The sequence below is a fragment of the Pristis pectinata genome, chromosome 26 (genome assembly GCF_009764475.1).
Source record: "Pristis pectinata isolate sPriPec2 chromosome 26, sPriPec2.1.pri, whole genome shotgun sequence".
Taxonomy (NCBI): domain Eukaryota; kingdom Metazoa; phylum Chordata; class Chondrichthyes; order Rhinopristiformes; family Pristidae; genus Pristis; species Pristis pectinata.
In genome coordinates this window covers 26697468-26713245 of record NC_067430.1, presented here as the reverse complement: position 1 = coordinate 26713245, position 15778 = coordinate 26697468, and the positions used below count along the sequence as shown (strand labels likewise).

The 15778-nt window shown below is 44.9% G+C and overlaps 1 long non-coding RNA gene across 4 annotated transcripts in view; it reads right to left on the bottom strand.

The window, feature by feature from the left end:
* Positions 1-15778, bottom strand: part of LOC127583400 (uncharacterized) — a 74649-nt gene that overhangs the window by 56853 nt on the left and 2018 nt on the right. For 2 of the 4 annotated variants that reach the window (XR_007958250.1, XR_007958251.1), the window contains exons 2-5: positions 12784-12974; positions 3376-3508; positions 2572-2656; positions 1706-1826 (exon numbers count right to left, since the gene is read on the bottom strand). This is a non-coding gene — a long non-coding RNA (uncharacterized LOC127583400). Of the gene's footprint in view, positions 1-1705; positions 1827-1931; positions 2022-2571; positions 2657-3375; positions 3509-12783; positions 12975-15778 lie in introns of those variants that run through there. The other 2 variants (XR_007958252.1, XR_007958253.1) reach the window with 2 other exon arrangements.

The window sequence follows — 15778 nt, the reverse complement described above, 5'->3', positions numbered from 1 at the left end:
TAACTTGCGATGGAGAGGGTGCAGAGGAGATTTAAAAGATGTTTCAGGTCTGGAAAACATTAGTTATGAGGAAAAGACTGGAGGAACCGATGTTGTTTTCTTTGGAACACGAGAAGGGACTTTAGCCAAGGGTAAGAATTGTAAGGGGGTTCAGACAGGGTAAATGACAGAGGAGCTAAACCCAGGGGGCATAGCTTTAAAGTAACTGGGAGAAGAATTAAAGGGGTGACGAAGATAACAAAAAACTCCATCCCAAGGATAGAGGGTCTGGAACTCACCGCCTGCGTAGATAGGAGAGACAGAAATCCTCATCATAGTTAAATAGCCCTGGACGTGGGCTTGAAGAGCTGAGACCTGTAGGACAAGGTGTCAGAGGGTGGATTAAGTTGCATCGCTCTTGCGAAAATGGCATTGAAATAACCAATTGGTTAGTTTAATATTATTGTCACATGTACCAAAATACAGTGAAAAGCTTTTATTTTGCTTGCCATCCAGACCGATTATGCCATATACAAGTACACTGAGGTAGTGAAAAGAAAACAGTGCAGAATATAGTGTTGCAGTTACAGAGAAAGTGCAGTGCAGGTAGGATAAGTCCTTCTTGGCTGTACATTTTCCATGACTAAATAAATCTGAATGGGAATAACTAGAAAGACTAGTCCCCAATATAAAAAAAACCATTGGATTTTGTTTCAAACTAACTGGTTCATTAACCTTCTGCAGGGAAGGAAGCCCATTGTCTTTGCCTGGTCTCTACAACCACAACTCCAGACTCAATGCAGTTGACTCTGAACGGTCACTTCAATAAATGCCAGCGACATCCAGATTCCCTGAATGAATAAGACTTGATGCTGATGGTGGAGTGGGCTCAAGGACTCCATTTGGCCTCTGGCACTTTGCCAACGACTACCTTGCATGGAAGCAGAAAATAATAATGTTTGTATTTATATAGCGCCCTATTTTTGTTCAGCACACTTTGCATTCATCAGTGATAAAACTTAAAATTTTTCTTCCAAAGGGTTTGTCACAGAGTGTGATCGCCTGGACTTCTGTGCAACACCAAATGATCCAAGGTTATCTCAACACCCAAGATGCAGCCGCCCACACCTTTGGGTGCCTTCAGCGAGACGTGAGAACAGGAAGAGGCCAGTCCGCCCTTCCGAGCTCGCTCACCCTTCCATGACATCGTGGCCATATCAGCCTCACCTACTGCCACAGTACTCTTACCAGCAGAAATCCGGCGGGCACGGTCTTGAAAGATCCGACTGTCCCAACCTCCCCAGCCTTTGTGTCCCAGGTGTCTGAGCACTGGCCAACTTCAACAGGTTTGGCATTCCTAACTGCTTCAGTACAGCAGGTGCATCTTGCCCTTTGCCCAGGGAAGGCAGCAGCTCCTGAGAAGGAGTCACATTCTAAATAATTTGCTCAGCTGGCTGTCAAAAAGGTGCAAAAGGGACACAAAGCCTATCAGCAGGACACTGCAAACCGCAACCAGCATTTCACGACCCTTTCCGGAAGTGATTCCGGAACATCACTGCACCACAGACAGCAACTAAACCGACCACAGGTTGATAATCGCAGAGACAGGTAACTGCAACTCAGCTCAAAACACTTTGTCCTGGTACAGTGCAGATTACACTACAGAGGCTGAAGTATGGGCACTTGATCAGGGCTTGCATTGAAGCTGCTCTATGGTGCTACTAACCTGTATTAATCCAGGTCTGGGAACTCCCAAAGTTGCAATCGGTCACAAGAAAGCCATTCGAGATTCCAGCAAACCAGCATTCACCTTGTGGAATCCTCAAAAACTCCAGAGTATACCAGAACTGTCACAAAAGTCATGAAGCAAAAGTTAGTCTGAAGTACAAGACACTTCCTGCGCAATATTTAAGCATTAACCAACTAATACAAGTTGACTTGAAAACTGTTACCCAAATTATTAGTTTCAAAAGGAATTATTTGTTAGTATGTTCTCAACTTCAATGGGTCAGAAGGCCTGCTAAGGTGAATTTCAAAAAAAATGTAAGGAACTTTGCAGTCAACTATTTACACAACAGTTTCCTCTTACGCAGTGCATGAGCCTAGTTACAAGATCAATTACAAATCTACAGTTTAGATTACATGTGACCCAATTTATTAACAGTAGGTCTGCAGAGACATCAAACATTTCTGCTCTGACTTCCTGTGACCGTCCCTCCGTCTAAGGATTCTGGTTTCTCTTTCAATATTCTGTAGGTATGCTCAAGTCCATTTTTGCCTCTTTCAGTCCCTCTGCCGATGTCTCCAAAAGACGCCCAACTCTTCACCTCTCCTCCAAAAACCACCCGAATCACTTTTTGGAATTCCTTTCCTTCCAACAGTTGTCTTTCTGACGTCAGATGAAAACTCCAAATGCGCCTCACACCACCCCAAAAGAAAAATTTCATGGAAGAATTACAATAGCAAGACTTACATTATGTCGAGCCATCCAAGATAACCCAAAGCTCTTCAGAGCTAATGAAAAAGCAAAGTTTGTACGTACTTACTATAAAAGAAATGAGGAAAGTGAATGGAACATTGGTGAGATCACACCTGGAGAATAAACTCCTTGGATGAGCTGTAGCAAGGTTTCTGAGAAAAGGTTCACAAGGTTGACTTCTGGAATCACAGGATTGCCCTATGAGAAATCACAGGATTGCTCATTGGAATTTAGAAGAATGAGATGTGATCTTATTAAAACATAGGATTCAGTGTGAGTTTTACAGGATAGAAGTGGGGGGAAACAGAGGATTCAGAGTGGGGAGAAATCCAGGAGCAGGACCACGGTTTCAGAATAAGGGCTCACCCACTTAAAGCAGAGAGGAGCCAGAATTTCTTCTCTCATGGCTGTCACTCTGTGGAAATTCAGAGAGCAGTGAATGCCAAATCATTGACCACAAAGACCGGTTTTTCACTGTACCTCAGTACAAGTGACAATAATAAACCAATACCAATACCATTAAAGGCAGAAATAGATATTCTTTAGACCAAGAGAATGAAAAGTTACCACAGGCCAGGCAGAAAAGTAGAGTTGAAAGGAAGAGCCACAACCTTATTGAGTGGCAGAGCAGTCCCTAGGGAGCAATATGGTCAGTTCCCGCTCTTATCTCTTGGTGTATAAAGTGCAGCCAGTCTGTGCACAGCAAGCTCCCACAAACCACAGCAATTGAATAATTGCGACATCAACTGCGGGATAGATTGCGTGTCTGCCCGACAGTGCAGGACCTCCAACTGTGCAGCAGTCCCTCAGTACCGCAACAATACCTACACCTCAGTGCTCAAACTTCTGAAGAGGGCCTTGACCCCACAACCTTCCCACTAACAGCCGAGCCACAGCCCGACACTTGGTATGCTTACTCAGTCCACGACTCAGTCCTTCGTTCTGCAGTCAGCCTCGATCTCCCAAACCGCGCCCTCCTGTCTCCTACACTTTCCCGTCCAGTTGAAAAGTTGCCCCAAGGTCTTCTCTCTCTGTGGGTGGAAGCAGGAGCTGCAAGGGAGCAGGTCAGCACCTGTCAGGCATCCTGGACACCAGTTATCCAAACCAATGAATTAACAACGATCTGTGGGATCTTATGATGCTGGAGGAACTCAGCAGGCTAAGATGATAAACCAGCTTGCTGAGTTCCTCCAGCATCATAGTGTTTTTTCACCTAGATTCCAGTATCTGCAATCCTCTGTTTCTCTATGGGATCTTGCTGTGCAATTTAGCCACCACATTTCATGCCACCAACAACAAAGTCTACATTTCTCACACCAACCACCCATTCACACAAGTCCCCATTTTGTTTTTACCCCCCCTACATTCCCAGCAACTCCCCATGCAACCCCCCCCCCCCCCCAGATTCTACCCCTCACCTACACTCTAGGGGGGCAATTTACAGTGGCCAATCAACCAACCGACCCGCACGGCTTTGGGGGGCAACCGTAGGAAGCCCACACGGTCACAGGGAGAACTTGCAAACTCCACACAGACGGCATCCAAGTCAGGGCCGAACCCGGGCCTCTGGCGCTGTGAGGCAAAGTCTTACCAGCTGTGCCACCCTGAAAGGTAATTTTGCACATAATGCATCTTGGAAGGTCCCACGGTGTTAGAAGTTCTTTATTTCCCTTGCAAGGTTCTCCCATCTCCATGTCCACACATTTGCCCCCCTATTGCCCATCAATTTCACATGTTGATGATCTCTCTGCCTTCCACACACTCCGTGTAGTCTCATGATCCCTGATCCCATATTATTCATGTTCCCTCAGATCCCAGATGGACCTGGAACCTCACCTTAGATACATCTTTGCAACCACTTACAGACGGACAAAAGGAAAGATCTGTAAATTGCAACAAAACACCCTTGTAAAAGTACCACGGCCAGCAAATGCACACCAACTGCTGACTTTGCAAATTGTGTCCACCGTAGAACTCATTAGTCTGTAACCTTACGTGTTATCCTGGACTTATCTCGAGGGTCAGACTGGTCTGTACTGATGACTAGTTCCAATTGTAAAATTTTGCTACATTGAACATTTCAAGCTGGCTTCTCAAGGCTTGTGTGGAGCAATTCAGATGCACATCTTGTTGCTATGCTTCTTGGTGTGGAATATTGTGCACACATCATTTTTGCTCTCAGTAAATCAGTGGGCGATGTGTATGAAGACACACGAGAAAGTAGGAGTTAACCTCTTGGCCCATCAAACCTTCCCCGCCATTTAATATGACAATGGCTGATCTATGCTGACCTTAACTCCTCTCCTGTGCCAGTTCCCCACAGCCCTCAACTTGCCAATCTTTCAAAAATTCCCCTTAAACATGTCTAATGATCCAGTCTTCACCACCCTCTGTGGTATAGCGTCTTTTGTCTTACGAGGATAGGTTGAGTGAGCTGGGCTTTTCTCTTAGGGGAGGAGGAGGATGAGAGGTGACTTGATAGAGGTGTACAAGATGATAAGTGGCATAGATCAAGTGGACAGTCAGAGACTTTTCCCCCAGGGCGACAATGGCTAACACGAGGGGGGCATAATTTTAAAGTGATTGGAGGAAGGTATAAGGGGGATGTCAGGGGTAATTACTTTTTTGTACAGAGGGTGGTGGGTGCGTGGAACGCGCTGCTGGCAGAGGTTGTGGGGGCAGATACATTAGGGACATTTAACAGACTCTTAGATAGCCACATGAATGATAGAGAAATGGAGGGCTATGTGGGAGAGAAGGATTAGGTAGATCTTAGAGCAGGATAAAATGTCGGCACAACATCGTCTGTACTGTGCTGTAATTTTCGATGTTCTAGAGATTCGATAGCCTCTGTGGAAAAACAAAATTGTACACACCTCTGTTTTCAAGTTGGTAAAAGTTTATAAAATAAGAGGCATAGATAGACAGCTGGTATCTTTTTCCAGGGTCAAAATGTCTAATACCAGAGCGCACACACTTAAGGTGAGAGGGAACAAGTTCAAAGGAGATGTGCGGGGCAAGTTTTTTCTTTAAGAAAACAGAGTGGTGGGTGCCTGGAACGCGTTGCTAGGAGTGGTGATGGAGACAGATATGATAGAGGCGATTAAGAGGCTCTTAGAATAGGCACATGAATGTGCAGAGAATAAAGGAATATGGACCATGTGCAGGCGGAAGGGATTAACTTAATTAGGTGTCATGAGCTTAATTAGTTTCAGCACCACATTGTGGGCCGAAGGGTCTGTTTCTGTTGCTGTCCTGTTGTATGCTCATAATGATGTCCTCTGGTTCAAGACTTTCTCACTAGTGAAAACGTCTCAACATTTACCCTGTCAAACCTCCTCAGGATCTTCTACATCTCAGTAAGGTCACCCCTCAATCTTCTAAATTCAAAAGAACATAGATCCAATATGTTTAGCCTCTCTCGATAGGACAACACTCTCAGAGTAATACCACAAGGAAACAGCCCTTCAGCCTAACTCCTCCATGCTGACCATGGTGCTAGTTCGTCCACGTGACCAAGATTCCCATCTAAGCTAGTCCCATTTGCCCGCGTGTTGGCCCATATCCCTCTAAACCCCTCCTATCCATGTACTCATCCAAATGTCTTTTAAATGTTCTTATTGTACCTGCCCCAACCACTACCCCTGGCAGCTCATTCCATATACGCACCACCTTCTGTGTGAAGTTGCCGCCCTTCAGGTCCCTCTCACCTTAAACCTCTCGTCTTTACGAAAAACACTATGAGCTGGAGGAACTCAGCAGGCCAGGCAGCATCCGTGGAGAAAAGCAGGTGGTCAACGTTTCAGGTCAGGACCCTTTTTCCTGACTCGAAACGTGACCGCCTGCTTTTCTCCACGGATGCTGCCTGGCCTGCTGAGTTCCTCCAGCATCATCACGTTTTCATCCAGATTACAGCATCTGCAGTCCTTTGTTTCTGTTGTACCTCTAGTCTTTAGTTCCCCTGCCCTGGGAAAAAGACAACGTGCAATCACCCTATCTATACCTCTCATGATTTATACACCTCTACAGGTCAGCCTCAGTCTCCTACATTCCAAGGAATAAAGTCCTAGTCTGCCCAACCTCTCCCTATAACTCAGGCCCTCGAGTCTTGGCAACATCCTCGTAAATCTTCTCTGCATGCTTTCCAGTTTAATGACATCTTTCCTATAACAGGGTGACCAAAACGGTACACAATAAATACAAAAGTGCAGTTATCAACACCTCATACAACTGCAACTCTCATCGCTGGCAAATCCCTTCAAAATCAGAAGTATTATCGCCGACTTAAATGACATGAATGTGTTGTTTTGTGGCAACAGTACAACAGACATAAAATTACTATAAATTACAAAAACAAATTGTGCAAAAAAAAAGGAATAACTAGAGTGTTCATGGACCATTCAGAAATCTGATGGCGGAGGGGAAGAAGCTGTTCCTGATCGTTGAGTGTGGGTCTTCAGGCTCCTGTACCTCCTCCCCGATGGTAGTAATGAGAGGAGGGCACGTCCCAGGTGGCGGGGATCCTTAGTGATGGATTTCCTCTGGACCGCCTCCGATGTTATTACTTTTTTTACGTTAAGGGGCCCAAACTGTGCACAGTATTCCAGCTGTGACCTCAGCAACACCCTGTGCAATTGCAACAATACTTCCCTATTTCTTAACTCCACCCCTTTTGCAATAAAGGCCAATATACCAGTTGCCTAAAATTGGGCTCATTTTGAGCCTCGAGAGACCAAGGTTGGTGCTCAGTAATCCACAAATTATATTTAGGACTGGGACGAAAAATGACAAACTACTACAGAATCAAGTGTGTTGATGTTACAATGCAAGGTGGGGAAAGCAAACTTCAAGGTAGATGCAAAGTATCTGAACAGGGGCCGATTAAGGAAGTAGCAGAAAGGGTAAATTGTGCGTGCCTGGATGAGAAGACAAAATGTTTTTTCCAGCAGTGGTTGAGATCCACATTAGCTGGCTCCAGAAAAAAAATTAAATACACAGCATGCAAGTGGGGAAGCTTGTTGGCTTAAATTACAAGAGGGATAGGGCCAAAGGTGTAAAGAAATCACGCTGACGTGCTACATGGCTTTGGTACGATCTCATGTCCAGTGAGCCTTGTGGCTTTGCTCTGTACCCACATTCACCTTGGAGTCAGGAGCGTGGAGAGTCGCGAGGCAGGCAATTCCCTGCACAGAACATGTTGCCCTATGAAGGGGAATCAAGATCAACCAGTACTCCCTGGAGCGTAGACCAACGAGACCACACTGAGAATTAGCAGATTCCACGAGGGATTGAAAACCCGGATGCAGCAAGGCTGCCTTTGATGGAGATCTATCAGCAACGCTGCGTTTGCAGAGCTACGGCCATCATTAAGGACTTACATCACCCTTCTCACGACCTGTTTTCCCTCCTGCCGTTGGGAAGAGGTATAGGAGCATCTGCTCTAAATCTAGTAGGATGCTGAACAGCTTTTTCCCCACAAGCAGTCAGGATCATAAATGGACTGTGTCCCCTTCCATTTCCACTGACAAGCTCTCCCTCCACACACACGGACATACTCACATCAATACAGAAACAGTTTGATAGTTACCTGATACGTTGAACTTCATCGAGCTGAATAAGCACTTATTAATACATAAATGCACTTTAACAGATGTAGTGTTGATATGTTTTTAGTTTTGTTTAGAGATGTTTTTATGGACTATTTTAGATATTTATCACTGTTCTTTTTATTGCACTGATATGAGCTGGTGAGAAACAGTATTTTGTTTTTTTTTGTGTATGTAAATACTCAGAGAAATGAGAATAAAGTGAATCTTGTTTCCTCAGGCACGAAAACCAGGAATGACAGAGTTATACAGCACAAAAACAGGCCCTTCAGCCCATGCTGAACGAGGTGCCTTCCTGAGCTAGTCCCATTGACCTTGCATTCCTCTAAACCTTTCCTATCCATAATGCTGTCCCAATGTCATTAAAACGTAGTTGTACCCACCTCCACCATTTCCTCTGGCAGCTTGTTCCATCTTCCCACCACCCTCTTCATGAAAAACCTGCCCCTCTGGTCCCTTTAAGTCTTTCCCTCTTACCTCAAAGCTATGCCCTCTTTTAGATTCCCTTACCCTGGGAAGAAAGCTTGTGGTCAATCCACCTTATCAATAATTGTCTCAGAGCTGGGTGGAGGAGGTGAGAGAGTTAGCCATTTGGGAGTGAGGGGGAGGGGGTGGGGGAAGATATTTCTTCACACCGATGGTTGTAAATGTTTGGAATTCTCAACCGCAGAGACCTGTGGATGATCACCAAGGACATCCAAGACCAAGATCAATGGATTTTTTAGGCATTGAAGGGAAAGTGGGCTCAAAGTATTTGCTCAGTAACTGAATCACCCGATCTCTGTCACATCAAAAGATGGACACCACTTTCCTCAGAGCAGAGACGATTAAGAGGAGATCCGATTCAGGAGTTTTAACGTGACAAGAAAATTGGGAAGAGTAAAACGAGGAGATTCCAGGTCTCCTGTTGGAACACAGTTAAAGGTGCTGGCAAAAGAACCCAATGCAATAGGACAAAATATTTCCACCTCAGTAGGCTGTGACGATGTGGAATGTGCTCGCCTTCAAAAAAATTAAAATCACCATCTCAAAATCTTCTTTCAAACCACCTGCGATTTTAATACCGGTTTTTTCCCCCCTGCATAACCTAATTATTTCAGATTAGCATGCAAATCCGTGCACAGCGTAAGTGGAGTGTTCTCAAAATTGAAATGAACAGTCAGAAAATTAAAATCAAAGCCTATATGCCAAAGCTGGTGTCTACAATATTCTTGCAGAATAACCATTTTTATCAAGGAATATCAGTGGGATACACGCCTGCCTCCAAGTCAGGAGGTTGTGGATATAAATCCCGGAGACTAAAGCACAAAAAAAATCTAGGTTGACACTGCATTGCAGTACTGTGAGAGTGCTGCACTGTCAGATGAGATGTTAATCCAAGTAAAATAAGGCATTTTTCTGCGGATTCATATTCTGCAGAGGTCTCTAGGAATATCGCTCCTGTCAATACCTCCCCCAGGAACACACAGCCCCTGCTGCTGTTGCTTTGCCCCGGACGGCAAGGGGCTGCAAGACAAAATGCTGCACTTTGCAAATGCAATTAATTATTGCATCGTGTTTGGAAAACTTTTCACAAGTATGTTAATGCAGTCTCCGAATTGCACTGCCCCAAGTGGTGGTTTAAGGGATTTAATAGCACATTTCAGAAGAGAAGTGAAAAGAAACTTGAAGAGGAGAGGCCAGGGGAGTGGGACTAACTGGACAAAGAACCAGCACTGGTATAACAGGCTGAAGTGCCTCCTTTTGTTCTTGATGTACAATCGTTCTGTGAAATGCTGTAGCCAATTTAGGCACTGCCACTGACTGCATTTAAAACAGATTGGTAGCGTTCTGGACGTTGGAGGAATAAAGGGATGTGGGGATAGTGCAGGAAAATGGAGGCAAGGTAGAAGATCCGCCATGCTGTTCAACGGCAGAGCAGGTCTAGAGGGGCTGAGTGGGCCACGCTCGCTCCTGTTTCTTCTGACTTCTTTCGATAATGTCCAGATAATGTTAATAGTGATATCGACTGAGGAATAACTTGTGCCATATGGCACTTTTACCATCTGTCTTGGATTAACATCTGAAGGTCAGCACCTCTGCCTCAGTACCACACTGGAATGGCAGTCTGGATCTTTAAGTGGGACTTGAACTCAGAACCATTTTAAATCAGGGGCAAGAGTGGTTCCCATTGAGCCACAGCTGATGCATGTTCTTCCTGTTCATGATCCTCGTCCAAATGGAACAACGGGGCAGTCATGACTCCTCTGCTCTGGGCTTCTAACCTCCACACCAGGAGAAGAGGAGCAGGAGCTGGCCATAAATGACCCTCCATCCTGCTTCACCACTCAGTCTTGGCCTCAGCTCTTTCCTGCCTATTCTCCGCAACTCTCAACCCCACTAGAGTTCAAACGTCTGTCTATTGCAGCCTTGAATATTTTCAATGATTCAGCATCTGCAGTTCTCTGGGATCGGGAATGCTGAAGATTCAGAAACCCTCAGAGAAATTACTCATTTCCATCTTAAACGGGCAACATCTTGTTCTGAAGCTAGGGCCAGCTTCACTCTGGAAGGGAAATATCCTCCAGTATTCACCACAGCTCCCCTCAGAATCTTATATCGCAGTAAGATCACCTCTCATTCTTCTAAACGCCAATTAATACAGGCTCAACCTTTCTGCTTATGACAACCCACTTCACCCTAGGAACCAATCGGGTGAATCTTCTCAGGATAGCCTCCAATGAAAATATATCCCTTCTTAAATAAGGACCAAAAATCAGCCCTCCAATTGTAGTCTGACCAATGCCCTGTCATAGTAGTATAATTTCCCTCCTTTTTAAGTTCATCCCCCTTCCAATAAGACCGTTCTATTTGCCTTAATCACTTGCTGTAACTGTACACTACCCATCTATGCGTCATCTGCAAGGACACCCAGAACCTCCTGTACCACAGCATTGCGTAGCCGCTCTCTATTAGAGCAAGACATTTTGATTTTGCTTTCTCCCTAGCAAAGTGGATAACCTTACACTTCCAAAAAAGCAAACTAACAGCAAATGCAACAGCTCCTTTCCATCATGTTATTCTCAGATAGATCTTCGTTGATGTAGCCCACAGACCTGGTCACTACAGCAAGATCCATTGACCACCGCGACTTGATACCCTCCAGCTCACGAACAACTGCTGCCCCAACACTTCAGCTCGTCAACCCATGCCAATTCCTTAGCCCCAACCTTCACGTGGATCCTCCCACAGCACTATTTCCTTCTCCCAGGAAAACATAAATCATAGACCATGGTTTTAAGGTGAGAGGGGAAATATTTAAAAGGGGACCTGATGTTCTCCCCACCATAGAAGACAGCTTCAAGAGGCGGTGCCTCAAGAAGGCGGCATCCATCACCAAGGACCCTCACTGTCCGGGACATGCCCTCTTCTCGTTACTGCCATCAGGGAGGAGGTACAGGCCTGAAGACCCACACTCAACGATACAGGAACAGCTTCTTCCCCTCTGCCGTCAGATTTCTGAATGGTCCATGAACACTACCTTGCTATGTGTTTTTTTTGCACCATTTATTTTTGTAATTTATAGTAATTTCATGTCTTACACTGTACTGCTGCCACAAAACAACAAATTTCACGTCACAAGTCAGTGATAATAAACCTGATTCTGGTGGGTTACTACTTCACGCAGAGAATGGTGTGTATATAGAACAAGCTGCCGGGGAAACCGTTGAAGCGGGTACACTAACAACAGTTAAAACACACTTGGACAGGTACATGGATGGGAAAGGTTTGAAGGGATATAGGCCAAACGCAGGGAACTGGGACTGGCTTAGATGGGCATCTTGGTCAGCATGGACCAGTTGAACCGAAGGACCGGTTTCCGAGCTGTATTGCTGTATGATCACAGTTCCCAACAAGGGGCCATCCAGGATCGAAGGTAGGGCCAAGTTTGCTCAACACCCTGCTGCAAGTCGGAATGCAGAGCTCAATGCAAACCTGCTTTGCGCCAGAACAGACACCGTCCCTCTGTGTGGGTAAATCGGCCCTCTTGCTCATCCTGATGTGAAATGAAATCACTTTGACCGAGGTCTGACTACCGAGGCGTTACAACCCAGCAGGATAAACAGTGCCTTGTCAGATCATCTAGCACAACGCATCCCAACACACCGATCGCGATTCGCAAAGCCCACAAACAAGGAATGATAACCCTGACCCACCAGATACACAGCCGAAACTTGAACCCCCACCTAACCCCTCCCACCTCTTCCCCACCCCCCCCCCCCACCGACCACGGCAACCCCCACCTCTCCACCAACAAACCATCTAAAGTGACGTAACAAATCCTGCTACACATTCAGGGATCCTTCAAAAGACTCGCACAGTCCCTTTAACAATTCTCTCACATGGCACAAAATAATTGTTTTATATTTATAACATGTTCCAAAGTAATTGGGGTATTCTAATCCAACCAGACTCCCGGTACTCAGCGTCCTTTAAAGCAAGCAACACATTTCCTATCAGAGCATCTGCAAAACTGCAGCCAATTTACATCATTGAAATGGTGCGTGCAAGTTTTAAAATATTCATCATTAATCTGCCTTCCCTGTTGCTGCATTGTTTCTCCACATTTAGGAATACAAGCTGTGCAATGTATGCTCTGCCACACGTCAATGTTGTTCTGCACTCACCACATCCCAACCCTCCCTCCCCCACCACATTCTCCCTCCACCTCCATCTCACCTCTGACTTTGCTGCATTCACCAAGACAAACTGTCAATGCAGCATGCAGTGGTGTTTCATGCAGTTTTGCTCTCCCTCTTCATCCCCTTCCGGACTGCAGTGGTTGCTCGCTGGGCATCCTCGCAGCTTGTAACATCTTGACCAAGCCGCAGACAGATTCCTTCTCAGACTCAATTTCTCCAGTCACAAAGCTGCACAAAAAAAATGGAATGAATCAGCCATTTTGTCAGAATTTCATACATCTATACGTCAAACCATACACCGAGTTTGTAATGCAAATCAAACCAAAATAAGTCTGAAATTTACATGGACACAAAGAAATTACTGAACGTTAACACTCTCATTCAAATGTAGGTCTTTAGAAGGGCTTCCTCTGCACTGGTGGCATTGCACTCTCCTGAAGTTAAAGAAATTTTACACAGAACACTGCTTTTGAAAAGTTCAACCGCATCTCTAATCCACCGGTCTGGGTACTTAAACAAGGCTTACCTTTAACAAAAAAGGTCAACACTAAAGTTTGCCAGCATTTCTGGCTCCCTTGAGCGAACAACAGCTTTGGGGAACAGAAAAGGGTCAGAGGCATCGATGCTCCCATCTGACGCAGTGTACATCCACCAGCAACTATACTCATTATACACTGCAATTTTTCTGCAAATCTTACAGGAGATGAAAGGAGGGATCAGTGGAAAGTTAACCTACTGTAGACCAAAAGGTGACTCTCGGCTGCAGCAAACATTTGTGACCTACTTCTGCTAATGAAAACTGCCACGCATGGGGAGCACCTCTACTCTTTCAGCTGCATTAAATGATTTACTAGTACATTAATGCAAATTAAGGCACAAAGTGGAATACTTGCATTGATTTTTAAATCAATTTCAAAGCAAGACTCAAGGTCTTTATTAAAATTTTGTATGGGGTAGATTAATAACATTTAAAAAATTAAGGGAGTGGAGTTTTGCTCATTCTTCGATATTGCTCTAAAGGTGAGAAAATTATTTTTAAAAGCTACATTCACTTTTAGGTGCCTTTGTAAACTTGCAAGTTCAATTCAGATCAAGATACCTAGGACCACTTCCAACCATCATAATGTAAATGGTATCTTTGTTAAAAATTTGTTCTGCAAGGTCATATCTCTTTAGAGACTGAAAGCTCAAAAGCATTATCTTTCTGCAGCAGAACTGACCTTCTGAGTACATCACAATCATTTTCTCTTAACTAGCTTTGGAAATATGACACAAAATAAAACTTGTAATTAAAAAAAAGACTTCTGAAAGATATGGGGTAAATTGGACCAGACAGGCTTGGCTGAGACATTCAAACATTCTGTGAGGATTTTAGGGTCATCTCTCTAAGATTGATCCTATTTAAAAATCTCTTCTTCTTCCCACTGGCCTTAGAATGTCAAGTGATAGAATATGTAGAAGACAATCAGTGGGAGATCATCCTTTGGCTTGATTTTGCCCCTCTTGCTGGGCACTGCTCAACGTTTGTCAGCTAGTGGGGCTTAGATTGGAAAATGGGCAGGGAATGTTCTCAAACCTGACACAGCTCCCTCACCAGATCAGGGTTGGGGCTCCTTCACATTCATTGTTATTCCAGGGCCAACTAAAAGGCCAGCTATTTTATTTAAATAGCCCTTCCCCCCCAGGCAGATCACTCTTACCACTGAATTTTGGGGGGGGGGGGGGGGAGGGTGGAGAAACAGAAATAGAATCAGGAAAATTGTTACAGCAGAGGAGATCATTCAGCCCATCAAGTCAATGGCAGCCGCCAGTACAGCAATCTCATGTCTCATTCCCATATTCTCTGTCCAATCACCTCTTTCCATTGAATTACAAGCCAAAAATCCGCTCCCTCCACTCACACAAGGGCGGTTTCCATCGTTCCTTGAGGCAACGCGGGGAATGCAGGAGAAGAGAGTGGGATTGACGCAGGATTGGAGTGGGCAGCTGACTCTACAACTCATCGAGTCGATGACTCTGTGACACTCCTCACCCCCAACACAATGCAAGTAATGCAAGGGAGTGGCAGGGACTTCAGTCATTGGCCCATTTGCTGCAGCAGCCTAGAATGCCTCGAAATGCAAGGTTCCAGATGCCAGTGACTGCAACATGAACTGCAGAATATCAGGGCCACTGTTCAACCAGTAACCAGTGAATGCCCAACTGCAGGAATGGTGCAATCCACAAGCCTAACTTTCCCCTAGGTGAGGGCTTTCTCCCTGTATTATTAAGCAATATTGATGAAAAAACACTATTCATGAACCAGTTTCTATTAAAGGGACCTCCCTCATCACCCCCAGAGTGCAGACATCCTTGGCACAAGTGAACATCTCCCCACGTCGGTTTTACACTCACATCAGTTCCCATGAAGTTACTGACAGACCTCCCTGCTTAATTTTAAATGCATTCACCAATTTCGGCTGTATTTGTCTTTAAAATACAACCACCCATATCACCTTTACAGGCAAAACCGCCTTTCAGAAAAAATGCAGGAATGCATCCCGCAGCTGAGTGAGTGACCATGGACTGGATTGCAAGATCAAACCTCGGATCAGCAGTGGGCTGCAGCAAACGTGCAAACATGCATCCAACCCCACACAGATGCGATGAACTAATGAATCCGTTGCCTGCAGTGACCTGTAAGACACTGAGCCGGCTCTCTTCAGAAGGACAAGCTATCACAGGACACACACAGGTCAGAGAAACCTGAGGGATGAACAATTACATTCATCCATGTGTACTTGCAAGAGCTGCAATGTGCACTAAAGTTTTCAGAGCAGATGAATCAGAATTATGATCACCGACTTATATGACGTGAAATCTGTTGTTTTGCGTCAAAGACATAAAATTACTATAAATTACAAATATAAATAGTGCAAATACCCTTGTGACAATAGCAGCAATTCTTTTGACAATGCCAATTAAATAGTAGTGCGCAAAAGCAAATTGAATAGCCCACTTTAAGTTTAATCGTTGCATTTATTCTTGGCGAG